The 26,244-nt window shown below is 52.8% G+C and overlaps 1 protein-coding gene across 2 annotated transcripts in view; it reads left to right on the top strand.

The window, feature by feature from the left end:
• Positions 1-26,244, top strand: part of KCNB1 (potassium voltage-gated channel subfamily B member 1) — a 100,700-nt gene that overhangs the window by 47,465 nt on the left and 26,991 nt on the right. The window lies entirely within an intron of this gene.

Below are 26,244 nucleotides of genomic sequence, written 5' to 3'. Positions count from 1 at the left end.
CAGGGGCCATGGAGAAGGCAAATCTCCAGCTTTCGTTTTGAGGAGAGCAGCTGAGAGGGATGCCACAGCATGGGGGACACGAGGAGTGCTCTGCTCAGGGAACTGGGGCTGCCAGGCGCTGACACGGCCCACAGAGGAGGCTCAGCTCTGCCAAGACACCAGTGTTCGTGGGAGGGAAGTGGCCAAGGGCTCGCAGTCCTGTCTGCCCTGGTGCCGGGCCCTGCCTCTGCCGGCCGCCCTGGAGCACGTCCTGTGCAGCAGGCACCACGCGGCCGTCGGGGCCAGCTGGAGCCAGGCCTGCTGCCACAGCGCTCACGACTCTGCTCTCCCTCCAAGGAAAAATGTGCTTGCGACCAGGGAAGACTTCGGGATGGATAACCCTAAGGCTCCTATTTTAAGATCTAGGAGCAATGTGATGCTGTAGAAATGCTGTTTGGGAACTTTCTGGCAAAACATTTTTGTTGGAGGATGACTGTTAAAGCTGAAGCTGACACAGGAAAATGACAGTTTGCAGGGCTCCCTTCTTTGAAACAAATTTAAAGCAGCTTTAAGAGAAGCTTTGAAATTTTTTTCTGATGTGTGATTCAAAACACCTCCTACAATAAAACTTCAGCTAATTAATGCGAAAAATTAATATTAAAAATAATATTTTTCTATTACCACAATATTTTGAAATTACAGAGATCAGAAATTTAGATTATCCTGCTTGTATGATTTTTTTTTCTTATTTTCTGATATAAACATACATTTTCCATCATTCTCCAGTGCAAATTTAGTCTGAGAACCGGCAAGGGTGAAGGAGAGGGCACACGTTTCCTGCCAGCACAGTTCCTTAGTGACTGTCGTCTGCTCCAGAGGAAAAGGGCTCTGAGCTTTCTAAAGGTCCTTCTTAACTGTGCTGTAGGATGTCTCACACATGCCCAGAACCCCTGACCCGTGGCAGTTTGGTGCTGAGGGTTGTGTTTGTTCTCTGCTGGGAGCAGCAGCAGCAGCGCAGCTGAGCAGGGACCACACCTTGTGTGACCGACGTGGGTGGACCTGGGACATGCTAAAAGACTGTCAAGGCCAAAGGCAGAACATTTTCTTCTCCTGAATGCAAGTATGAAGGTGTCCTTAGGGAAATGATTCACCCCTGCTTGCAAACACTTTGTCATCCCAAATACCATCCCTGAAAATGCCACCGCTGGCCTTCAAGCACTGAGACCAAGGACACAAAGTGTGACTTCATGTCTCTAAACGATTTAATTGTGGCATAAAAAGGGTGGAAACATGCTAAAGATTCGAACAGGTTTCCTCCTTTCCCTTTTTCTGCAGGTAAAGCAGGTAAAATGCCATGCTACACTGTCCCGGGTATGTGTCCTGCTGCACATCCCTCTGCTCCTGGGGCTTCTAACAGGACACGTTTCCTCAGGACCTGTGGAAGAGAAAGGGCATTTATATACCTTAATTAATAGCCAACCAGAGCTCTTTGGACCTGTTTCCATGGGGACCACAGCATGGCTTAGGCTTGTCTTCAGTGTGGTTAATGTGGATAATAAAAGCACTGAAGATGCTGCAGAGCACACTCCCAGCCTGTGCCCTGGGGGAAGCACCAGGCCAGGGCTGTTTCCCTCCCTGCTGCTGTTGCAGATGTGAAGGACAGATCTGGAGCTGGATCCTTGGCAGTACACTCCAAGGCTGTTTCCAAACGCCAGGAGGGCTGGCACAGCCACCAGCTGGTGGAAGGAATGCCATCTGAAGGATGCAGGGAGCAGACAGAGTGGCAGGAGGGCAGCAGGGGTGACGTGACTCCGGTGCTGTGCTGGCTTTAAGAGGGGATCTGAGCCCTGGGGCTCCAGGCTCTGTCTCAGCACTGCAGGTGCTTCTGAGTGCATCAGCCCAGGTGGTTCCTCAGCAGAGAGAAAACAAAACAGGCTTGCTTGGAGTCCAAGTGCTGCAAGGATGACAGGCTGTACTGCTCCCAGTACAACTGGAGCACGTATTTGGTTGAGGGGCTGGGGAGAGTTATGGCAACAGAGACAACACAACAGCAGCAAATGCCTCTCACATGCCTCACATCTCTACAGCTCCACTGCCTTCAGAGGAACTCTCCTGCTTCCACCAGTGTGTGAGAGGAGACCCAAGGCTGGGAGAAATAGTTTCCTTGGAAAGGGGAGGCTAGGCAGAAAGAGCAGCTGGCTTTGGCAGTACAGAGAATATTAAGTTCGATTACTATCAGCATTTTGGTAGATTACTTTCAGCATTTTGGCTCTGAAACAGTGGTGGATATGAGCTGAACACTGGAGCTGGGCTCTGCTGAAGGATTGGCAATGGCTGCTGCTTGTTGGAAGAGGAGCATACAATGTGCAACAAGTAAACAAGAGAGATTCACAACACTGTATAGGATAAAATGTTCTCATCCCACTCCAGGAATCCAGGAAGAACAAGTGTCTTTTTCTGCTCAGGATTAATGGTGTTATTTGGGCTAATTATTTTGAATATTTCCCTCTTCTTTTTTTAGTCTTTTTAAAGAAAGGAAAAGGATCTTTGTCTGATAAAATGTTTTCATTTGAGTCTTGGCTTTTCCAGATATTAATTTTCTACTCCCACACTTCCATAGTTCATGTGTCATTAAATGAAATAATGAAGCCAGCATTTGCTATTTAACAATTTAAAGGCTGACTCTGACCTCACTCTTACATCTACTTGCTCTACCGTGTTTCTGTTGACTGCAGCACAGTCAGTCCCTCTTGGTCTCGTGAAAACCTGTCAGTCTCACACACCTGAGCAGAGTGAGCTCACAAAGGGGGTGAGATTTCCCAAGCTGTTCAGTGTGTGCTGGCCCCAAGGGGTAACTGGAGTAAGGGGGACACAAAAACAGATGTGGGGGAGAATGGGACCCTCTTCAGGAGCATCTGAGGGCTGTGGCAAAGACTAACATCACACCCTAGGGAAGGCATTATCTCCAGAGCTATGTCATGTTTGTAGGCTCTTTCTGCGAGTGTGTTTCCAGTTGTATAACTCAACCCTGTGCTGTCAGTTTATCCTGAGAAGTGTTTGAAGTAAAAGCTCCAATGAATCTGTCAGGCACAAAGTGCTCTGCTTTCCTCAGAGCAGCACATTTGAGCTGCAGCCCACTGAAGTACTTGAAACCACAAATCAAAGCCGAGGGTCTCACAGGCCGAGATGCACTTCTTGTTACAAGAGTTGAGAGGAAACCTTTTCCTCCTTTTCCTTTTCCTTTTCCTTTTCCTTTTCCTTTTCCTTTTCCTTTTCCTTTTCCTTTTCCAGGGGATGCAGGGGAATGGAGAGGGTTGCAGGGGGATGCCTGGGGGATGCCCAGGGGATGCCCGGGGGATGCCCAGGGGATACCCAGGGGATGCCTGGGGGATGCCTGGGGGATGCCTGGGGGATGCCCGGGGGATGCCCGGGGGATGCCGGGGGATGCCTGGAGGATGCCGGGGGATGCCCGGGGGATGCCCGGGGGATGCCTGGGGGATGCCTGGGGGATGCCTGGGGGATGCCCGGGGGATACCTGGGGGATGCCCGGGGGATGCCTGGGGGATGCCCAGGGGATGCCCGGGGGATGCCTGGGGGATGCCCGGGGGATGCCCGGGGGATGCCTGGGGGATGCCTGGGGGATGCCCGGGGGATGCCTGGGGGATGCCCGGGGGATGCCTGGGGGATGCCCGGGGGATGCCCGGGGGATGCCCGGGGGATGCCCAGGGGATGCCCGGGGGATGCTCGGGGGATGCCTGGGGGATGCCCGGGGGATGCCCGGGGGATGCCCGGGGGATGCCTGGGGGATGCAGGGGCTGTCCAGGCTGGCACCGCCGTGCCCCGACCCCGCTGCTGCCTCCGTGCAGGCAAAGAATCCTTGTCCTCTGGGAAAGAATCATGTGCAAATGAGTTTTCCTCTCCCCTCTGCGCGGGAATTGGCTGGAAGGGGCCCAGTGCAGTAGTTTTGGCCAGGCTGTTTCTTTAGCAGCCAGACAGAGAAAAGCCCCAGAGCCAGAGGGAGACTCTCGGGTTGCAAAGGTAGAGAAACAGCTTAACTGAGCCTCAGCTGATGTCTATGTTGTGATAGTTAAATAACTGGCTGACTCAGACTCTGCTCTGTAAACAGGAGCTCCCTGAAGTCAAAACACAAAAATCAGGGTTTAAGATTTCTTCTCCCTAGAATATTGAAGGGCAGACCTACAAATATTGAGCATTTTGGAATAAAATCACGTATGAATGACTTTAACAACTAATTCCTCTTTTTATTCCACCTGGACTGGCCTGTACCAGGGAGGCCTGGACTGAAAGGCTTTCAGTATTTTTTGGCTGCATTATCTTGTTTTCTAACTTTATTAAGATGCTTCTCAGATACTGAATGTATCATATGGAATACACAGTTCTTGTTTCCTCTCTTAGGTCTCTCATAAAAATTTCTATAGGATTTTATAAAGCATAATGTTCTTTCTTAAACAAGAGTTCGTAAGCTCTTTCTTAAGCAAGTGTGGGATGATGTAGAAGAAGGCAGCACATGGGAAGGGAGCAGGAGGTGGGGACAGGGAGGCTTTGGGAGGGCACGGGGCCTCCTGAATCCTCACATCAGAAATGTCTCACAGAAGTGTGTCAGCACTAAGTTTTGATGGGAAATGTCAAATCATTTTGACTTTTTTGTTTAGTTTCAACAACATCAAAGATGTTTCATTTTGTTGAGGTAAAAATGTTTCACTTTGATTTGATAATTTCAATTTGTGTCAATTTGGCTTCTGAGGCAGATGAAAATACAAGCTCTAAAATGGGAATGTGTAAGTGTATAAGGTACATAAGCTGTTTAATTTTTTATTGTGGATTATGACTTTGTAGTTTTAGCACAAAGAATCACAATTCCTCAAACTGAAACAATTCAACATTATCAAAGTCCATTATCTCATGCTCTCTTTTCTGTTGCTCCAAAGAAAACACAATGACAGCTCTCCAGACTACCACAAGTTTCCACGAAACAGATTTTTCTGATTAACATTGCTAAATTGGAGAGAAAAACAGTCATACTTGTTAAGTTTGGAGAACTGAAAGCTCCTTGTTGTGCATAAAATCAGGGGATAACAGTGGGGAATGTTCAGACTCTCCCTTGCAGTCTGTCCATCTTCCCCCATCAGAAGTGCCTTTGGGAGGAGCCCTGGTGGGGTTTGTCAGAATCTCCCTGTGTTTTTGTCCTTTACTGTGCACAGAAAAGCTGAATTACCTTGGAGAGGTATTTCCAGCGCTGCTGCTGGCTGGCTCGTGGTTCAGGCTGACCCCATCTGTGCCATTTTTCCCTCTTGCCTTGCTCACATCTCTGCAGTGAGCTTCCCTGGCCGCTGCCTCCCCGGCACAGCCCCGTGGGATGTGCAGGTCCCTGAGCTGGGACAGCTCTGCTCCATCCCAGGGAAGAGGGGAAACAGCCCGGCCCTGCCTCACAGCAGCTCCTGTCAGGCTTCCAGGGAGAGTGCACAGCGGCCTTAGAACCGTGCTGGCTGTTGGAGAAAGGGATCTCAGAAAGCCCTGCAGTTTGGGAAGGAAAGGCAGTGTTTGCTTCCCTGCCTGTTCTGCTGCAGCTGGGAATAGCACAGACTTGCTCTGGTGGCGTTTCCCACCACCCACCATCCCCACAGCCCCAGCACAGATCCCCTGGGACGGGAATAGGGTTTTCTCCATCATGCAAGTACCACATTGGGAAGCAGCAGCTGCTCCTGATGCTTTGTTCCTGTAGGAGCTCTGAAACAAAAATTCACTATAAGTGACAAAACCAGGGGCCAGTTTTTGTCTTACGCTACCAGGATGGCCACAGTTCTTGGCTGCAATGTTTCCCCAGTTTGGGCCTCTCTGTGAGGCACAGCAGACCTCCAGGGTTTCACCCACAAAAATGGGGATTCCTGGAGGTTCCTGGCATATGCACTCAAAGCTGAACCTTCAGAAGGGCTGTAGCTCTTTATCTCTCAAACACACTGAACTGTGTTAGGAAAGGCAGGGGAAATGTTCGTACAATTAACAACTAATAACTAACCATCCCTCCCAGCTGCAGCTCTGATGTGACTAGAGGTTTGTTCACTGCCTGGCTTCAGCTCATAGAGAACTGACAAGTCTCAGGTTAATTCTCCTGTGTGCCAGCCTTATCTTCTCTCTGAAGGAAATTATTAATAAATTCTTGTCTATCTTGGGGAAGCCGTTCCAGATTTGCGATTTTTTTGAGTGTACATGTTCTTTCATTCTCCCCTCAAGGCCTTTCAGTCTTATCTGAACAAAACATCCTTGTTGTCATACCAACTATGTAAATCTGTGTTCACATATCTTTCTGCTTTTCTACTTACTTTGTTTGTAGCTCAACTCATTTCAGAACATGAATTCCTACAAAATAGGACAATGTTATCCTGGCACCTATCAAAATGATTCATTTCATAGGTTGGTTTTTGAGGAAATGGATGGTTCTTTAGCTGCCAGACCTTCAGCAGTAGAAGGGTTTAGAGATGCTATGAGAGTTTTGACTTTTGGTGACAGTGAGGGCCAGGGAGAGGATGCCCAGGATGTTTTCCTCCAGAGCATTCCCAGGCTCTGATCAGCTGTTCTCAGATGGTGCATAGGAGAAACTGGTTACAAAGAATGATTGCAAAAGCCACCTTTAAAACCCCACAAGTACATGCTGCTGCATACACAGTCCAGGACGGATAAAAAATAGAGCATTTGGAATTAAGCCATAACTGTCTTTTGCAGCCCTGTGGCAACACAGTAAAAGCACCTTGCTGAGCTCTTCTGTAAAATTACATTACACCAGCTTTGATGGGAGGCTGGGGTTGCTCAGGGGTCTCCAGTCAGCTGAGAGTTGAGAACATGATGACTCTGCTCTCAGCCAAGGTGGAAATCCAGGTCTCAGGGTACCTAGAAGGAAGCAGGCAATAAAGAGTAATGGAGTCTTTATTAATAGAACATTGATAAAGTCATTTTCCCTCTGGACAACATGGTGTCATCAATGGTCAGTTTGTCTCCACCAGAGATGCCACCTGGTGATGCAAAATGCAAGCGATGAAAGGTAAGACCTGGACGTAAGATATTAATAGGGTGGCAACTTCCAGAGGAAAACTTACCTTTTGAAAATAATGTTATCAGAATGGCATATTCAATTTGCTTATCTCAACAGGCTGAAACTCAGCCTCCCCTGTTTGGGGCTCTGTGTTCAGAGAAAGTATTTTTAACCTCCCCTCTGTGGCTTGCCTCCTTGCCTGCTGCAGATCCAGCAATGGTATGAATATGAAGAGAACACTGCCCTGAAAATAGCATTGCAGGTCCCAGTCCTGCACCACAATGTTCTCTGTGGACTCCTTAAAACCAGCCAGATCCTATTTTGTTGCTGATATCAACTGTGCTGGCCAGCCTCATGGCAGACTGAGGCTCAGAAAACATACATCCATTTTTCTCTCCGAAAGACGTGTCTGTTCATTCTGCCATGGCAGAGATTTCTTGATCTTATTCCTGTCATGCACATGTGTACTGCCAGCAGAAGGACACTGCCTCTGCAGAAGAGGGCAGGGGGGTTTTATTTCATTATCCTATATTCCATAGGAGTTTGTGTCCAGGCCTGCCTAATCCACCAGAGCTTGTTTTTACTTCAGAGAAGTCTGTGAAATGGCTCCTAGCAGATGTGGGTAAGGAAAATGTGTCCTTTTGGACATGACTGGCATTGCAGGTCTGCAGGGTGCTAGAGACCAGCAGGGCTTTGCAGAGCCTGGTAATTTGAAGGGGTTTGGTATTTCTGGTGCTCATCAGCACAGCCCAGCTGGCAGGCACAGCCCAGCCCTGGCTGCAACGGGCTGCACAGAGCAGACATGGACAGAAACCAAGCAGAAATTAAATGCAGAAGGGTGAGACACTTCTTTGGAAGCCAGACTCCTTGAGTGGCTGGCAGAGGGAGTGAGGAAGTTGCATCCATGGGCGTGGGCAGCAGCAGGGGCCAGCCACAGCAGCTGGGTCCCTGTGGCTGTCCTTGCCCAGCCAGGTGTGCCCGGGCCCAGCTGGGTCTGTGGTAAGGCACAGGTGAGGGGACAGACATTCTGCTTTCCAGGCACGAGAAGCACAAAGCTCTCCCCGCATGGACTGTGCGTCCTGGCCACTCCATCTATCAACATTTGTTTCAGGATGAGGAGATTTCTTGCATGGACAATTTCAACCAGAATGGTCTTGTCTGAAGGCAAAATGTTGACAAGCAGCATATCTGGGCTCTGGCCCTGACATTGCCACTGCAATTTAATTACACTTGGCCTAAGTCATATGTCCTGGTTCTGCCACTGTCCAAACAGAGCGTGGACAGAGCAGCTGTAACTACCTTGTGCCCCGGGTGGTTTGGTTTGCATTGTTCCTAAAGCAGAACGTACCTGCACATGTGTATATAAATAACTCTCACCCTCCCTCAAACGTGAGCTTTGCAACTCCTCATGTAATGCAACAGCACCAAATACTGCAGTCACCTGGTGTGAGATATCGCCAAGCAAACAAACATCACCCAGCTTAGTCTGAGGATCTGGACATTCACCTTCTGTGCCCTCTGTAGACACACACCCCCAGTCTGGGCACTGCTGAAGCTGAGCAGGAGCCACTCAGGGGCTGAGCTGCCATGGGCAGGCAGGGGCTGTGGGAATCCATGGATCTGCACCTCCCAGGCTCTCTCAGAATCCCAGGTCCTGTTCCTTCACGTTCCCGGGTGGCAGCCAGCCTGTCTGTGGTGCTGTGAGGTCACTAGTGATGTGCTGGTGGTGCAGCAGGAGTGCCAGGAACTGCCATGGAGGAGTTTCCCAGCGCCGAGTACCTGTGCCCATCCCTGCCTCCTAACCCAGCAGGTCCTGCCACAGGCACTGCTGACCAGGATTGTACAGAACTCTGTCCTGGTCAGTGCCAACACACCCCATGAAACCGTCAGAAACTCAGCTACTGATTTACAGTTCAGGCTGATGCAGCAGAAAATTGGATTTTGCTCACGTTTGTTCCCAGGCTGTACTGTCTGGTCCTGGCTGAGGCCAAGGTGGTGCTGCTGACAGCATGGAAGGGCTCGGGAGCTCTGGGGCTGTGCCAGGACACAGTTCTGCTGTCTGGGAGTTAGTCAGGGGATTAATATGGTAATGGCTTCATCCATAAATCCACTTCCCTGAGCTAGGTTTGCTGGGTTTTGGGATATATCCAACCATCCTGGAAATTCTCCCCACAGCAGAAGGACTGGGTCTCCTGCTTGTCCTGTGTCCCTGGTGTGGGAGAGGAGATGGTCCAGGCCAGGGCTGGGCAGGGCAGCCAGGCTGGCCTGGTGGCACCTGGGATGGTGAGCTTTTGGAGAGGTGAAACATGGGGAAATGGATAAATATTTGGTTCTATTTTTTTAGAACACTGAAAAATCTTAGGTTGGCAGAAGCCAAACTGTTTCTCTTCCTAACCCTTCTTTACCCAATTTTCTCCCTCTTTCCTTCTCTTCCATTTTTCATCCTTTCCCTGTTTGTTTTTCCTTATTTTTAATCAGGAAATAGAAAGGATTTGTTCAGTGAAATTAGAAAGCCTATCAAGAACTGCGTGTGCTTTATGGATGTTATCATAAAGAGACGATTGTTGAGACGGAATGCTTGAGAGAGGAAAACAAGAGTGCCATTTCAGCATCTTCTGTAGCATGAGTCAGAGAGATTGATAGTTACCCTCTTGCAATTAGAATTTTTATCAGCATGCCACTGGCCTTGGCATGCTGTGAATGGATGCCATTTTCGTGGAGTGTTTAGTCTTTCATAATGCTTCAGAGAAAATAAAGATGGGCTGGAGTCACTCGCCTCCTGACACTGAAGGGAAATTTGTGTTTTATGCTGCCTCAGGCCAGGCTTTCAAGCTCTACACTCCAGGCATAAAAGCCATTAGGCATCTAGGCAGCAGAGCTTATGTATTCCCAGAGCTCCAGAGCATCAGGGGTGGACTGAGGCTCAGGAGGGATGAGCACTTCAGAGGGATGGCCCAGCTCTCCCTTCCTGAGCACTCCTGATCTGGGTTTGCAGGTAGCACACCGGGCCAGCCTGTTACTGCCCCATGATCTGCATCAAACCAGCCCTTCCTTCCCTGAAGGAACTTGCCTTTCTCTGCTTCTCTTTCCTTGGGGCAGACACAGACCCCAGGCTGACTCAGCAAGTGCCAAACAAGCCAAGGACTCTTCCAGGAGTTGCTGTGTTCCAGCAACTTCATGAAAATCCTACTACCATACAGAAAAATTACATTTTTTTCATTATCTATAGAATCCACATTGCTGAGCCAGGGAGAGTCTAACACTTGTACTGAAGCAAAGAGCAGATTGGAATGTATTTTTTCTTTGAGGCTTTCCACAATGCTTTATGTATGGTTTTCAAAATTCAGCTTCTGCGTAATGCAAGAGGCTGCTCGGAAGAGGCTGCTCACACAGGGAATTTCTGTGCTTTGCCCTTACATTTCTGGGAAGCAGGGGTAGCAGTTTTGCACAGGCCACCTTTCTGGAGCTCACACCAGCACAGGGAATGCAACAGGGGGAAAACACCCTGTGGATCAAGCCTCTGAGAGGGTCTGTGCTCCCAGAGAAGCCAGGCTCTGGAGCACGAGCTGGAGCCCGGGTTCCGAGCAGGTCAGGAGCACTGCAGCTGCCTGGCAGCTCCCTGAGCAGGAATGCTGGTGCCTGGACCTGACCCCTCGCTCAGTGCCCTGGGGGCTCTGCCTGGCAGGGACGGGCTGAGCCCAGCAGCACGGCTGGCCCAATTAGACAGAGGCTGAGCCCAGCAGCACGGCTGGCCCAGCTGGGCAGAGGCTGAGCCCAGCAGCACGGCTGGCCCAATTAGACAGAGGCTGAGCCCAGCAGCACGGCTGGCCCAGTTAGACAGAGGCTGAGCCCAGCAGCACAGCTGGCCCAGCTGGGCAGGGGCTGAGCCCAGCAGCACGGCTGGCCCAGTTAGACAGAGGCTGAGCCCAGCAGCACGGCTGGCCCAGTTAGACAGAGGCTGAGCCCAGCAGCACAGCTGGCCCAGCTGGGCAGGGACAGGCTGAGCCCAGCAGCACGGCTGGCCCAGCTGGGCAGGGACAGGCTGAGCCCAGCAGCACGGCTGGCCCAGCTGGGCAGGGACAGGCTGAGCCCAGCAGCATGGCTGGCCCAGCTGGGCAGGGACAGGCTGAGCCCAGCAGCACGGCCGGCCCAGTTAGACAGAGGCTGAGCCCAGCAGCACGGCTGGCCCAGCTGGGCAGAGGCTGAGCCCAGCAGCACGGCTGGCCCAGTTAGACAGAGGCTGAGCCCAGCAGCACAGCTGGCCCTGCTGGGCAGAGGCTGAGCCCAGCAGCACGGCTGGCCCAGTTAGACAGAGGCTGAGCCCAGCAGCACGGCTGGCCCTGCTGGGCAGAGGCTGAGCCCAGCAGCACGGCTGGCCCTGCTGGGCAGAGGCTGAGCCCAGCAGCACGGCTGGCCCAGCTGGGCAGGGACAGGCTGAGCCCAGCAGCACGGCTGGCCCTGCTCCGGGCTGTGCCCCTGCCCAGGCTGGGCCATGGCTGTCACAGCACGGTGGGGACGGGAGCCACGGGGGCTGTGGGGAGTGGGGGTCACCCCTGGGAGGGACCCGCCAGGGGTCCCACAATGTGCTAAACAAGCCAGCCTAAGCTGAGCATACAGACAAGCCACTTGTAATTCAAAACCAGCCTGGTTTTTACTTTAAAAACCCATAATATGCGGGTTTATTTTCTGCAACTCTTCCAGGCCGGTTACCCCAACTGTTGGCAAACTGCAAGGATGAGGTTGCCATGGATACGCTCCTCACTGATTCTCATGGAATACATCATTGCATTATTCCCAGGGTGGTGAAAGCCTTTCACAGCTGATAATTTTTAAGAGGATGACTCATCGTTAAATATATCATGGCAGCTCGGCATTGTTTGTTCTTCCTCAGAAGCACAATCTGGGGACGGGCGGCTCTGGGCGCTCCTGGGGCTGGGGCTGAGCTGGGTGCTGAGCTGGGTCTGAGCTGGGTCTGAGCTGGGTCTGAGCTGGGTGCTGAGCTGGGTGCTGCACTGGGTGCTGAGCTGGGTCTGAGCTGGGGCTGAGCTGGGGCTGAGCTGGGTGCTGAGCTGGGTGCTGAGCTGGGTCTGAGCTGGGTGCTGAGCTGGGTCTGAGCTGGGTCTGAGCTGGGTGCTGAGCTGGGTCTGAGCTGGGTGCTGAGCTGGGTGCTGAGCTGGGGCTGAGCTGGGTGCTGAGCTGGGTCTGAGCTGGGTCTGAGCTGGGTGCTGAGCTGGGTGCTGCACTGGGTGCTGAGCTGGGCAGGGCAGGGCACAGAGCCTGTGACAGTGCCGGGCTGTTTCACACTCCCCTCCCGAATCGCCCTGCGTGAGCCCGGGGTCTGGAGGGCCCTGTGCTCCCCTGGCTGGCACTCTGCCCCTCGGTGCCAGCCAGGACACCGGGGTGCCAGCAGGGCACGGAGCCAGCAGAGCTGGCTGGGCACAGCCGGGCAGGGCCCCTCCGGCCCCTCCAGCTCCGAGCCCGTCCCCCTGGGTCACTTCTGAGCTTTGCAGTCCTTTCTCCTTAGCCCACTGCCTTCCAGCTCCTCGGGAGGTGCCTGAGAGCGCTGGAGCATCCCCAGGGGGATGTTCGGATGCAGCGGCTGGAATCCAGCCCAGAGCAGGGGCACTTGTCCTCTGGAGCCCCCCGGGACCTCTGCCAGCCCTGGAGCCGGGCCACCGAGCAGGGCCCTGCCTGCTCAGCTTTTGAAACGCTGCATTGAAAGAATGTGCAGAGAACACAAGAACTTTCTTTTCTGTAGGAAACAGGCCCTTTCCAAATAGCTGCCTGCACTCAGAAAAGAACCCAAAACCAAATGAAATGAACAAAAACTGGGCTGTGTGTTCTTGACTCCAGGCCAAAATAATTCTCTGTTATTCCCAAGACAAAGCTGTTTCCTCTGTCCCTAAAAGCCAAAGCTGTACATTTCATGCATAATTAATGTGGGATTTTAGTATACATCAGAGCCTAGAGTTGTGTGAGGCACAAATGGGGCTTCCCAAACAAGGCTTTTGATTACCAGTCATTTTAAATGCAGGAAATAATGGCACTTCTGAGTTCTCCAAGCCCTCCAAGAGGAACTTCTGTCACAACTGATGTTTCCTGCTGTATTTGGCCTCCAGTCAGCATGGCAGCTTCCTCAGGATGGATGGAAACACAGAGGGGCTGGAGTCGCTGTCAGACCCTGAGCACAGGGGATGGAGAACCACTCCGTGCTCTGCCACTGCCCCTCACCACTCTGTGGCAAAGCAGCACACCCCAAAACACCCCAGCACACCCCAAAACACCCCAGCCCACACTAACACAGCCCAGCACACACTAACAGATGCTGCAGGTCCTGGTAGGGAGGGAAGGAAGGTGCCAGAGGAGTCCTGCTGTGTCCTGTCCTTGTCTGTGGGGTTTGGGCTCATGAGGACGCCTTGTTCCACTTGCCCCAGGCAATATTTGTCATTATGAGCCCAGTCAGTGTTCCGAGCCCTTCTGCGAGGCAGTAACCAGCGCTGCCAGCCCGGGCAGTGCTGGCTGGCAGTGGCAGCTTGGCGTGGCAGCGTGCCCTTGTGCTCCTCTGGACTGGGGACAATTCTGCCAGCACCCTCTGGGCCAGCTGAGCCCCCCCACTCGCCCCCCACTTGCCACCAGCTCTGCACCATGCCACAGGGAACCCTCCCTTCTATCCAGGCTCATCCCAATCCTTATTAAGGGTTTGCTTCAGCTAAGAGCATTGAGAAAACATGATCTCCTTTCCCCTTTCTTGCTCCCTCTCAAAGACACCGTCCCCTTCCAGTAGGAACGTGCTGTAAATCCAAACCCAGCACTGTGCTGGGCTCCCTCCCCAGGCCGGGCACGTTCTGGCCCCATGCTGCCTCCCCCTTGCCCTGCGCAGCCCTCTGTGCCCTCCAGCTGGGCACAGGCTGCTCCATCCCTCCAGCCCCTCGGCTCAGGGGTCACAGGGGGCTTCAGCAGGAGGCCAGCGTGTCCCTGTGTCACACAGGGCTGCAGGCTGTGCAGGTAGCCAGGGATAGCCCAGCGTGTCCCTGTGTCACACAGGGCTGCAGGCTGTGTGCTAGCCAGGGGCATCCCAGGGTGTCCCAGTGTCACACAGGGCTGCAGGCTGTGTGCTAGCCAGGGGCATCCCAGGGTGTCCCAGTGTCACACAGGGCTGCAGGCTGTGTGCTAGCCAGGGGCATCCCAGGGTGTCCCTGTGTCACACAGGGCTGCAGGCTGTGTGCTAGCCAGGGGCCAGCCTGGCAGGAGCTGGAGGGGAACTCGCTCTGTTTCTCAGCCATGGAGGCCCAGGGATCACCAGAAACAGGATGGAAGAATTTGAGGCAAACAACAGCATTTTAAGAGTCAGAATGTCCTGATACAGCTAAAACACCCCAGGTTCTCCTTTTGCAACCCAAAACTTGACATTTACCAGTGTTCAGAGTCAGACCACGGGTCAGTTGGCTTTGCCTGGACCTGGAGAAACGTTATCTATTGAATTCCTTAATGTTGCACTGCTTTTTCCCTTAACAAATTCAGTCAATGGCATTTTGACCCGTTTCCTAATGCACTGTGCTGCAGCCTCAAAATGTTACTGGATGGCAGAGCACGGCTCTGAAGTGCTTCTAAATCCGCAGCACACCTGAGAGTGGAGGGGAAATGTGCTCCAGTTCTGGGAGAAGGAATTGCAGAACTGGATCCAGGGAGGAGCAGTGCTGCCTGCCTGGCTGCTGTGGGAAGCTCCAGCCCCGAGGAGCTGGTGCTGGGAGCAGGCCGGGCTGCTCCTGTGCGCTGTGCTGGTTCCCGGTGCGGGTTAGTCTGGGCTGCTGGAGCTCCTGGAGGAGCAGGGCTCAGCGGTGGCCGGGGCCAGGAACTGCTTTGCACCGGGGCTGGGGGCACGGCAGCAGCTGCAGGGCTCCCCGGAGGGGTTCCGTGGGGCAGGGGGGTTCAGTCAGCTCCCTGGGGAGCTGCCCGGGCACTGCATCACCCACAGGCTGAGGCGTGTTGCCCGCCTGTCCTGGAGAGGAGATACCAGTGGAGGTGTGTGTTGTGGAAGAAAACGGCAAGGGAGATACTGTGTTCATGAAGTTGAGATGCTCCGACTTTGCTTTGGTTTTGGAATGACTTTTCTTTCCAAGGTTTATCCTATTTTCTATCACACACTGTTTCTTAAGATCATTACTGGAACAAACTTTTTCAGTATTCTCAAAATGTTCTTATTTATCTGAAACATATTTTCAGAAATGTTGTCATGCACTAAATGTCAAAATGTCCTTTCTTCCAATGGGAAACAAAAAAATCAGCCTCTTGACAAGCTCCAGTCTTAGCATGGAGCTGCTTGGTTAATGGCAAAGCCCCGAGGCTGCATGCTGGAAACCTTCAGCTCACTTCATTGCCCACCAGAAAATGATAATAATTCCATAGACCTATTGTATGGAGTGACCCTTAGTCATATTGTCTAAGCTGCTTATCACCAGAGACATAAGATGTATATAGTAATCTTCTTATACTTGCTGAGATACCTAAACAAGGCCAGCCCTGGTCACTGTCTGGCTGTAACAAGGTTACTGTGCAAGGAGACAGAAATGTTGGGAAGAGCTTGCTGTGCACAGGGTGTGTGCTGCTCGCTGATTTGTGGTAAAATTAAATGAGAAGCTACAAGCTGTGACTCGCAGGTAGGCACTACATCTGGATCCCCCTTCCTTTCTAAAAAGGGCCAAAAAGGCCATCAGGGCCTCATACCAGCAGGTTCACTCCTGTTCCCTCCACAAGCTCCTCACAGAGGCTTCCTCTTGCACATCTCTCCTCCTCCAGCACCTGCATGTCTTTAAGACACAGTTGAAAAAATTAAGAGACAAGGAAGAGTTAATGATCTAAAAGAAAGATTTACACCTCATGTTTAAAACTCCAGCAGTGAAGTTTTTTCCAGTAAGGAGAAAAAATGTTTCAGAAAAAAACTTCTGTTTTTTCCCTGGGGAAAATACAGACTAGTTACACTAGTAATTCCCAAAGTTGGATATACAGAGAACACTTTTGGAGTGGTTCCTTGGAGAGCAGTAGCAGTCAGCGAGGAAAATTTTCTCTTGGAGTGCTTTGCATGGAAAATTTGGAGTGATTAGTTCACATAAGCGGGGTCACTTTCAGGACTCAGCTTATGGGGACAGAACCCCCTGGCAAAGGCTTTTCTGGGCCCCAGCAGGGAGTGCAGGAAGGGCTGGGGTACATCTGCAGCAGGAATGACCTCTGGCCTCTCTTCTCCGTCCGGAACCAGCAGAGATTTGCATTGGCACCAGTAATCATGCAGAGAATAACAGTTTTTAAAAATAAACTTGGAAGCAGGCACTGGCCCAGTTCACCATCAGGCTGGACATGATGGATATGGAAACAGTCATGGGAGGGAAGCAGGAGCACGGGGGAGGCATGGCAGTGATCCCCTTAATACAGACATCATTTTCCAGAAGCACAAGCCTAAGACTGAGCAACACATTTTTGGGATAAACCAACCCCCTCAATTGTACTGAATACTTGCAGATCATATTCAGAATGCTCTGGAGGAAAAGTCCCTGAAACAGTGCTTAAAGGTGAGGGGAGCTGCTGGTCTGCTTTGTCCTTGCTGCCCTGTATTATCTGTGAGAGATTTCTCCCCGGTTTTGGTTGATGCCAGACCTATTGCTGCCAGCGTGGAATAGCAGATCAGCTCTCCTGAAGTAATTACCTGGGACATTAAGCTTATTAGGCATGTGCTTGAAGAGAGGGAAGGCAGGGAAACCTCAGCCCAGAGGTGTTGGGGTGCTGATTGGTCACTCGAGCTGGCAAAGGACCTCCACCGGCTGGAAATGCCTTGTCCAAGATTGTCACTCCTTAGACTTGAAAAAGGCAGGATCATCAAGGAGCCCAGAGCTCAGGATTCAGGCAGGCTGTGCAGCAGAGAGAACACTACTTCTGTGTTCTCCTGGTCTGGCTTGGTTTCTGGAGATTCAGAGTTTGGTAAAGCACACACACAAAGCTGAGGCACAGTGCCCACCTTGCATTTCCCTTACCTCTCAAAGGTGAATATTCTGAAAAGCCAATCTCCCATCACAGAGTGTCAGTGACCCCATCTTCTCCTTGCTCTCCCTTTCTCTTTTCCAAGGGGTCTTGAAAAGCAAGAGGCAGCTCACTGCAAACAAAAAGGGGCAAATTGAGAGGCCTCGCTGGTCTTGATTGCACTGGGAGATGATGATGATGATGATGATGATGATGATGATGATGATGATGGTGGCGATGATGATGATGATTATGATGATGGTGATGATGATGATGATGATGATGATGATGATGATGATGATAAATTAGAGCACTGGGGTGAGCCATTGTGCCCCTCTCTGTTTGCACAGAACAAACCTGCCCCCATGTCCACGCTCATGGTTTGGCTCTCCCTGCAGTGAGCGTGTCACTGTTCATTGCTCATTTGTGAAAACAGAAAAGGGCAGCTGGGCAGTGTGTAAAATCTGCCAGGGATGGCAGCTCCTCGGTGAGTGCCCAGTGTCACGGCAGCCGTGGGGCAGGACGGACACACAGAGGCGAGCTCAGGCCACCAGGGCCTCGGGGTGGTGTGATGGTGCTGCAGCTGCTGCATCGCTGCTGTGACATCTGCCCGGCCTGCCACTCACACCTTTGTAAGGTTTCTTCACAAAGGCATGGTGATGGAATATCTGTTGTGCCCAAAAATCTCTTCAAAACCAAACCACTTCTATCCAGCCCTTTGGCAGATGACTTGACTTCTTTTTCACCTGCTTAACCCCGGAGTTTCATTGTGTGAGCAGGGTGTCAGGTCTCATTTACCTAAAAGCTCTCAATACTGATAGTGCTCGCAGATACTGCTGCTGTCATGGCAACGAGGTTATTTATGCATCATAGATACCTGGTTTTCTTTCCTTCCCCCCAGTGTTGCTAAGTGAGATAGGGTCAGAGGGGCCATAAAACGGAGCAGGAAATGCCAGCCCCATGCACGTTAATAAAGGCCTCCAGACCTCCCTCCTGTCCCCTGAGCTGGTTCAAGTCCTGGTACCTGCCCGCTGTCTGTCCCTGCCTCTGGCAGGAGCGAGGGCCAGCAGGAGGCTCTGTGGAGATCCAGGCCAGCTTCCCTTTCCACGCTGAGACGTGCTGGGTACACAGGGCACACCCAGAGCTGCTGGACAGGCTGCCTCTACTTACCTGCGCTCCCCTGGCCTGCTTCCTAACGTCTGCTTAATAAGTGTCACTGCTCAATTAGCAGCAGGGCAGCCACAGACACAGGCTGACAAACAAGGCTCCAGGGCTACAAGTTCAATTTAGCTAAGTTCTTCTTCAAAGTCTTTATGGTTTCATCTGTCCATTTTCCATGACAACCAGCAAGAACCAGAGGTCAGAGGGCAAGCGAGGGAGTGATTTCATTTAAATTCGATGAAGCTCTGTCAGCCTCAAGCACTTCTCCAGTGAAGGGTTTTCTACAGAAGAAGCCCCTTGCTGGAGGAGAGACATCACATGTTCCCTGGCAAACCTCCCTCTGCAGACCTTGGCTGTTTTCCTCCACTGAGGAGCTTCTTCTCCAGACATAAATCAATTCTATTTACATGTAATATTAAGTCCAAAAAGTGGAAGAACCTTCCCCATAAAGAGTGGAGTAGGTGGCTGCCCGGAATTCACTGTCAGATCAGGATCTGGTCTCCTGAGAAATCAGGAGCTTCTCTTTGCAGCCGGGCGCTGCCCCGGGGCTCGGAGCTGCTGCCCACCAAGGCAGGGCTGTGCCGGGCCAACCCCAGGCTGTGGGGCGGCTGACGGCGGGCAGGAGGCTGCCAGGGCACAGAGGACCCGAGCCAGCGTGCGCGGGTTCACCGGGACTCTGGGGCCAGGGAGAGCCCCGGGACCCCGCCGGGCGCTGGCACAGCCCTGGCTGCTGCTTGCAGCCACGCACGGCCCCGGGCACCCCGCACGCATGGCACCACTGTCCCGGGTCTGTCCCGGGTCTGTCCCGGGTCTGCCCCGGGTCTGTCCCGGGTCTGTCCTGGATCTGTCCCAGGTCTGTCCCGGGTCTGTCCCGGGCCTGTCCTGGGTCTGTCCTGGGCCTGTCCTGGGTTTGTCCTGGGTTTGTCCCTGTGTTTGTCCCAGGTTTGTCCCGGGTCTGTCCCTGTGTTTGTCCTTGATTTGTCCCTGGTTTGTCCCTGTGTTTGTCCCAGGTTTGTCCCGGGTTTGTCCCTGGTTTGTCCTGTGTTTGTCCCGGGTTTGTCCCGGTTTTTCCCTGGTTTGTCCCCGGGCCGCACAAGCCCCGGCTCCATCCCTGGCCGGGTGGAGCCGTGCCCAGCCGCTCCACATCTCCCGTGCCAGGGCGGGAGCGGGGCGAGCAGGGCTGGACCGTGCCGGGCGTGCCGGGGACAGGCAGCGCTCCGTGATCCCCTCCTGCCCCGGAGCAGCGCTTGGAGCTGCCCCCGCCGGAGCCAGGAGCACCATCCCGGCAAAAGGAGGGCACGTGAAGGAATAACAATACTTTCCTCTTATGTAACTCTTGCCTAAAATACTTCAAAGTGGGCCTATAGATAAATAATTGAAGATAATACAGAATTAGCTGTAATTTTGTGTGCCAGAAAATAGCGTTTCCCTGGTTAGGTGCGGAAACCATCCTGGCTGTGGGACGAAATGAGGCCACGTGGCTTCGGAAGCACGAAGTGTGCTCACATGCATTGCAGCTACTCAATGTTTAGAGCAAAAATTATTTACTGGGGAAAAACCCGCAAGAATTCTGAATAATGAATAATTGAGAAATTTTGAATTCACCCACAGGCAGTTTGTAACGGTGGGGAGGGGGAGAGGGGAAGCAACATTTGTCAGATAAATTATTTGTGAATTAATCACTCAGTTCTCTGAAGTCGATGGGGAGCTTGCATAAATTAGACTATTCATGGAGAAGACCAAGTCTTTCTTTAATAGTCTCTGAGAATGGTAAATTCATTAGCTGAAAGCAATGATTATGATTCAAAGGGATAGGGAGGGGAGAAAATCAAGTCATAATTAGTCATTTAAAATGTATCAAGTAGCAAGAAACTGATTTTAAAGTAGTCCAAACAGAAGGGAAATTATTTGTTCTGATTAAGTCAGACTCTCTTGCCCCTTTAAAGATTTATAAAGTAGTGTCAATAAATTATCGTTCTTGGGACTCAACCTATAAAAACAGCATAGAAATGTAATACAATACAGTGTCAGACAAGTGGGTTTGATGCAGTAGGTCAGAAATTAAATGTATATTTATTAAGGATGTATATAATACGTCTCATGTCACCCCAATATTGATAAGCTGTCGCTTCTCTAAACTCTCCTCTTCACACCCGTTGTTCCCAGGCGTTTCTCTGGCTGCTCTTTTAATCCTGAAGTTGAACCCAGTTTGCTCTGTCATAAGCTTAATTACTCTGCAGAAGCACTTCTTGTACAGCTACGTGATCGGGATTAATTGTGGCTCTGGTGAATTATGCAGCATACACATAAAACCCGTTTGGAGCTTCCCCCCTGTCCCAGTACAGCATGTGATCTGATTTCCTGGAGTACAGTTTTCGGCTGTTTTCCAGGTTCTGCAGACGGGGCAGATCTGTGCCCTAGGGGTCTCTTTGCAGGCAATGGGTGGAAGTGATGGTGTAGGAGAAGCAGTCTTTGCTGCAGAATGGTAAATTCAGTCACACGGGCTCCGGTGCTGCTGGGATGGGCAGGTGTTACTACTTTATTAGAGTTATTGCAATTAGGAAAAGCATCAGCAGAGAGCTCTGGGCTCTCTCACAACTTCACTCAAATTCTATCAGGGTGAACTCTGAGCTGGGGCAAAAATAAGACATGGGGCTATGCTTAGGGGAGGACAGACTGTATTTAAACTACAAAGTACTGAACCTCCTCTGGGTTTGATCCAGAGCTCGCAGAGATAATAGTCTCTCACAGTAAGACCAGCTTTGTTCAGGATTTCCCAGCATTTTACATCAAGGAAGAAATGTTCTTGTGTATGTCTGGGTGCTGGGAGTGGCTGAGATCAATTCAGCAGAGTGATGGAACAGATGCTTCAGCTTGGGTCCACACAAGTCCCACTGAAATCTGCGAGACTCAAACACATGCTCAGGCTGTTTGTCAGAGCCTGCTGGGAGTGCTCAACACACCGTGTGTGCCCAGCCTTCCCTGCCTGGGAACCAGGGCTGGCAGGGGCTGGGCAGGGGCTGGGGGCAGCCAGGGCTGGCAGGGGCTGGCAGGGGCTGGCAGGGGCTGGGGGCAGCCAGGGCTGGCAGGGGCTGGCAGGGGCTGGCAGGGGCTGGGGGCAGCCAGGGCTGGCAGGGGCTGGGCAGGGGCTGGCAGGGCTGGGCAGGGGCTGGGGGCAGCCAGGGCTGGGCAGGGGCTGGGCAAGGGCTGGCAGGGCTGGGCAGGGGCTGGCAGGGCTGGGCAGGGGCTGGGCAGGGGCTGGCAGGGGCTGGGGGCAGCCAGGGCTGGCAGGGGCTGGCAGGGGCTGGCAGGGGCTGGGGGCAGCCAGGGCTGGCAGGGGCTGGGCAGGGGCTGGCAGGGCTGGGCAGGGGCTGGGGGCAGCCAGGGCTGGGCAGGGGCTGGCAGGGGCTGGCAGGGGCTGGCAGGGGCTGGGGGGCTGCCAGGGCTGGCAGGGGCTGGGCAGGGGCTGGCAGGGGCTGGCAGGGCTGGGCAGGGGCTGGGGGCAGCCAGGGCTGGGCAGGGGCAGCCAGGGCTGGGCAGGGGCTGGCAGGGGCTGGGGGCAGCCAGGGCTGGCAGGGGCTGGGCAGGGGCTGGAAGGGCTGGGCAGGGGCTGGCAGGGGCTGGCAGGGGCTGGCAGGGGCTGGGGGATGCCCTGCTGGGCTGGGGGCTGCCCTGCTGCACAGGCCTGCCCGTGACTGTCTCTGAGGGGCCGTGTGAGAGCTGCCAGCTCTTTTTCCCTCCACCGATCAGACACGCTGGCTGCAGCAGAACCTGCCTTCCAGGTGCAGAAGGCTCTGCTTCACCAAACTTCTCCAGTCACCCAGTCCTGCCCTGCTCTATTTTCAGTAACAATAAATCTCCTGTAGACATCCCCTTTGTCACAGCCTGTTCCTCAGCTTCTAGCTCCATAGATTCTTCTCTGTTCCAAATGTAATTGCTCTTCATCCTTTTTTCCTTCTGTCTGGAACCATAGCTCATCATCCTACACTTCTCATTATCTTAATTAAACCAGGGCAAGTCAAGGGCCTGTTTTATAACCTGACATTACCCTGTACATTTTTTTTTAGCTCAAAAGATATGAATTAGTGCTGAGATATCTTCTTGGAGGAAATTGGCACCTCAGCTCCCTCAGTTTGCAGTACTCTGCTTGTCTGAGGAGGGCTGAGTGAAAAACTGAGCTGAGCAGTCTGATGTGCCCCATCCCAGCAGGTAAAAGCAGTCTTCTCCACAGCAATCCAGTTCCTGCCTGCTGCCTCTGGTGCTCCTGGGTGGCTGCTCTGGGAATTGTGTGTTGCAAAACACTACATCTACTTCCTTATTTGATTGAGTTAGACGTGATCCAGGTCTGCTCAGCTCTGCTCATGTGGTGGCTGATGGCTGCTTTGTTGGTTTTATCTGCATTTCTGACACACCAGGGGCTGTCTGCCTGGGCAACTGCAGCACCCAGGAGCTGAGAGCCATCCCCCGGGAGAGAGAAGGGAGAGAGGAGGGAGGCAGTACCCTTAGCACATCCCTTTGTCAGAAAGATCTTTGGGCTCACCCAGCCCCCGGAGCTCACAGGCCAGCGCAGGAGGGTGGCCCATGTCCCCTGCCCCCTCAGCCCTTCACGTCCCTGTGCCATGAGCTGTGGCATTTTGTGGTGTCAGCACGGACAAGGGCTCTGAGACAGCAGAGACCTGCACAGAGTTTATAGCTTTGCTCTCCTCACGTGAGGGGTGTTATCCTGGAGGTGTCTGCCCTGGCCAGCACAGGGTCTGCAGATCAAACAGGAGGTCTCCAGCTTGGGAAAGGCTTTGGGAATTGTACTCGAGGGCTTGGAGAAACATTTATGTGGTATTAGACATGGAAACAGAGCACCTTTCCCTAATGAGCTTTGGAAACAGAGCAGCATCGGGGCCAGCCTGCAGCGGCCGTGGCACAGGAGCAGCCCGAGTGTGCTGGGGTGCAGTGGGATCTGCCCTGTGTCACAGCCTGAAACCTGGGTGTGGGATCTGCCCTGTGTCACAGCCTGAAACATGGGTGTGGGATTTGCCCTGTGTCACAGCCTGGGACCCCTGAGTGTGGGATCTGCCCTGTGTCACAGCCTGAAACCTGGGTGTGGGATCTGCCCTGTGTCACAGCCTGGGACCCCTGAGTGTGGGATCTGTCCTATGTCACAGCCTGAAACCTGGGTGTAGGATCTGTCCTATGTCACAGCCTGGAACCCTGGGTTTGTCCTGTCCTGTGTCACAGCCTAGGACCCCTCAGGTGTGTCCTGCCCTGTGTCACATCCCTGTGCCCCTCTGTGTGTCCTGTCCTGTGTCACAGCCCCGTGCCCCTCTGTGTGTCCTGCCCTGTGTCACATCCCCGTGCCCCTCTGTTTGTCCTGCCCTGTGTCACAGCCCCGTGCCCCTCTGTCCTGTCCTGTGTCACAGCCCATTACCCCTGGGTTTGTCCTGCCCTGTGTCACAGCCCCGTGCCCCTCTGTTTGTCCTGTCCTGTGTCACAGCCCATTACCCCTGGGTTTGTCCTGCCCCGTGTCACAGCCCCGTGCCCCTCGGCTGAGGGGCTGCAGCTCGCTGGGAGCTCCTGCAGGAGCAGCAGTGCCCGTCCCTGCTGGGGGAGGCCTGTGGGCACAGTGGCCATGGGGAAAGGCTCAGGTACAGGCTGTGGTTTAATGCCTGTACCCCGCAACAGCATGGAGGCAACATGCTGCCGCTTGTACCCCGAGCAGGAAGGCAACACGTGTTGAATAGAGAGGTTTTATTGCACTGAAATTCACCTTTAAAATCCATGTAAAGGAGATGTTAGTTCCAGGAGCAAACAACTGACTACTCGGATTTTATAGATAAGCAAGAGATTTAGATGATATTAGGCATTATTTCATTACTAAACACTGGCAGAGGTTTTTAAAATTTTTATTCTGAAGTGAAAATTTTAAAACTTGCCTTCCCCCTTGCTGTCTGACCACACTGCAAGACATTCAGCAATATTAGCAAAGATGATGGCTGCTAAATGGCCTTATTTCCAACAGTAATGAGCTGAATGAATTAAACATCATTAAGCAGGGAAGTTTTTGGTGAATGCTTCTTTAGTATCCTTGTGCAGCAATTATCACGGGAGTGAATAGCTCATCTCTGTCCAGCTGCAGCATTTGTCATTATTTGGAGGAGCAGTAAAATCCCTCTGGTGCAGGAGGGCTAATAACATTAAATGACACCGAGTAAGGTTCAACAAGTGTTTCTGTTCCTCGTGCAGACCACAACAACTAAGGTGCTCAATCCTGCTCCACCTTGTTTCTCTGTCTGCATGGCCCAGCTAACCTGGCTGTGTTCCTGCAATCAATGAAAGTCTCTCTCAGTAAGCTCTAACTCATAGGCACATCAAGTTTCTTTATTAAAAATTGATACATGCAATTAAAGAGAAAATATGATAATGGAAGTAATGAAGCTGTTTGGTATTTGCAGTTTTTATTATACTTCTCCATTCCTTAGTAATGAGACCTTGCTGACTTCTTCATCATGTGTAGTTGTAGTGTCATGTTCACAAAAACACAGTTGATTGTCTTCCAAAAGGTCTTCCCCTTAAAACTGTTGAAATACAGCATATTTGCAAGAGCAGCTGCTCAGGTTTGTGGCTGTGTGCGCTGCTCAGCAGAGATCCCACTGCCTGCAGCACTGCTGGCCCAGAGCAGCTGCAGCAAAGCCAGCACGGTGCCCGGCAGGCGCTCCACGGGCGGGACGGGAACAGAGGTGTGGGGTTCAGCTGAGGTGTCACCACCCCAGGCAGCTGCAGCCCCAGGCTGGCCGCAGCCATGAGCAAACTCTGTGTCAAACCCCACCAGGGGTCAAATCATTGCACAAATCACTTGCCAGACTTCAGCTGGTGTCCAGGAGGGAAAGTGGCACATTGCTGATCCTGTTTGAGGGACCTGTTGGAAACTGGGTGCTGTGGTGGGCCAGGGGTTCTCCCCCAGGCACTGGGGCTGCTCTGTTCCCAGGCTGTGCCAAGTGCCCAGGTCAGTGCAGGCATGTGCAGGATGGGTGGAGCTGTTCTGCAGCGTGCCCCCACTGCAGGGACACCAGGGAACATCTCCATCCTCTTTGTGTGCCCCCACTGCAAGGAACATCTCCATCCTCTTTGTGTGCCCCCACTACAGGGAACATCTCCACCCTCCCCGTGTGCCCGTCACACGCTCAGCAGCGCAGGGACCAGCCTGGGCACTGGGACCAGCCTGGCACAGGGACCAGCCTGGGCACTGGGACCAGCCTGGCACAGGTGGCTCAGGGCTTGGCTGCCCAGCTGAGCAGGCTCCTGCCAAGGCTGCCCCGCCGAGCCCCAGCGTCAGCTCCCGCTGGTGGCACCATGAGCGAGGCTGAGCCGCTCCTTCTCCTGCCTCTTCCCTGATCAAAATATTTACAGCTCTGTGAGCGGGGCTGGCAGCAGCCCCAAAACTTTGCTCTTGATAGTAAATGTCACATTTAATATTGATGATGTGAGCTACTCAAGTCGCACTTGGATGAGCTAACCATTGGGAATGACACCTATAATAGGAAACTCCTAAAACATATACGCACTTTAGGATATATGCACACATGTCTTCTTTTTTATAAGAGATAGAAACCTAAGCAATTCAGTACAGTTGTATGGATGCTGTTCGCTGTTGCGTGACCAGGAGCAGTCCCCTGCAGTCCAGGCAGGTTTGCTGGGCACTCAGCAGTGCATGCCTGCGCCCTGGTGGGGCACAGAGGGGCTGTGTCACCCCGCCCAGGGAGCAGAGCGGCGCTGGCAGGGTCTGCCTCGCCAGACCCAGCTCTGCTCCTCTGCTCCCTGTGCAGCCCCAGTGTCCCCACGTGTCCCTCGGTGAGACTGCCAGGCACTGATGCCACAGCAGCATTACTGCTCCTGGATTTCCTCTTTTCTGTGCACCGAGGTGGAAGTCAGTGACTTCACAGGGATCCAGGCCAGCACTGAGACACTGAGAACCAGCTGGGTCTGCATTTTCACACTGCTAACACACAGCAGGGAGAGCACAGTGATTTCCTAGTGTTCCCTGGGCACTTACCATG

The sequence above is a fragment of the Lonchura striata genome, chromosome 17, assembly GCF_046129695.1.
Source record: "Lonchura striata isolate bLonStr1 chromosome 17, bLonStr1.mat, whole genome shotgun sequence".
Classification (NCBI taxonomy): Eukaryota; Metazoa; Chordata; class Aves; order Passeriformes; family Estrildidae; genus Lonchura; species Lonchura striata.
Note: the sequence above shows the minus strand (reverse complement) of the source record. Positions and strands in the feature narration are given on the sequence as shown.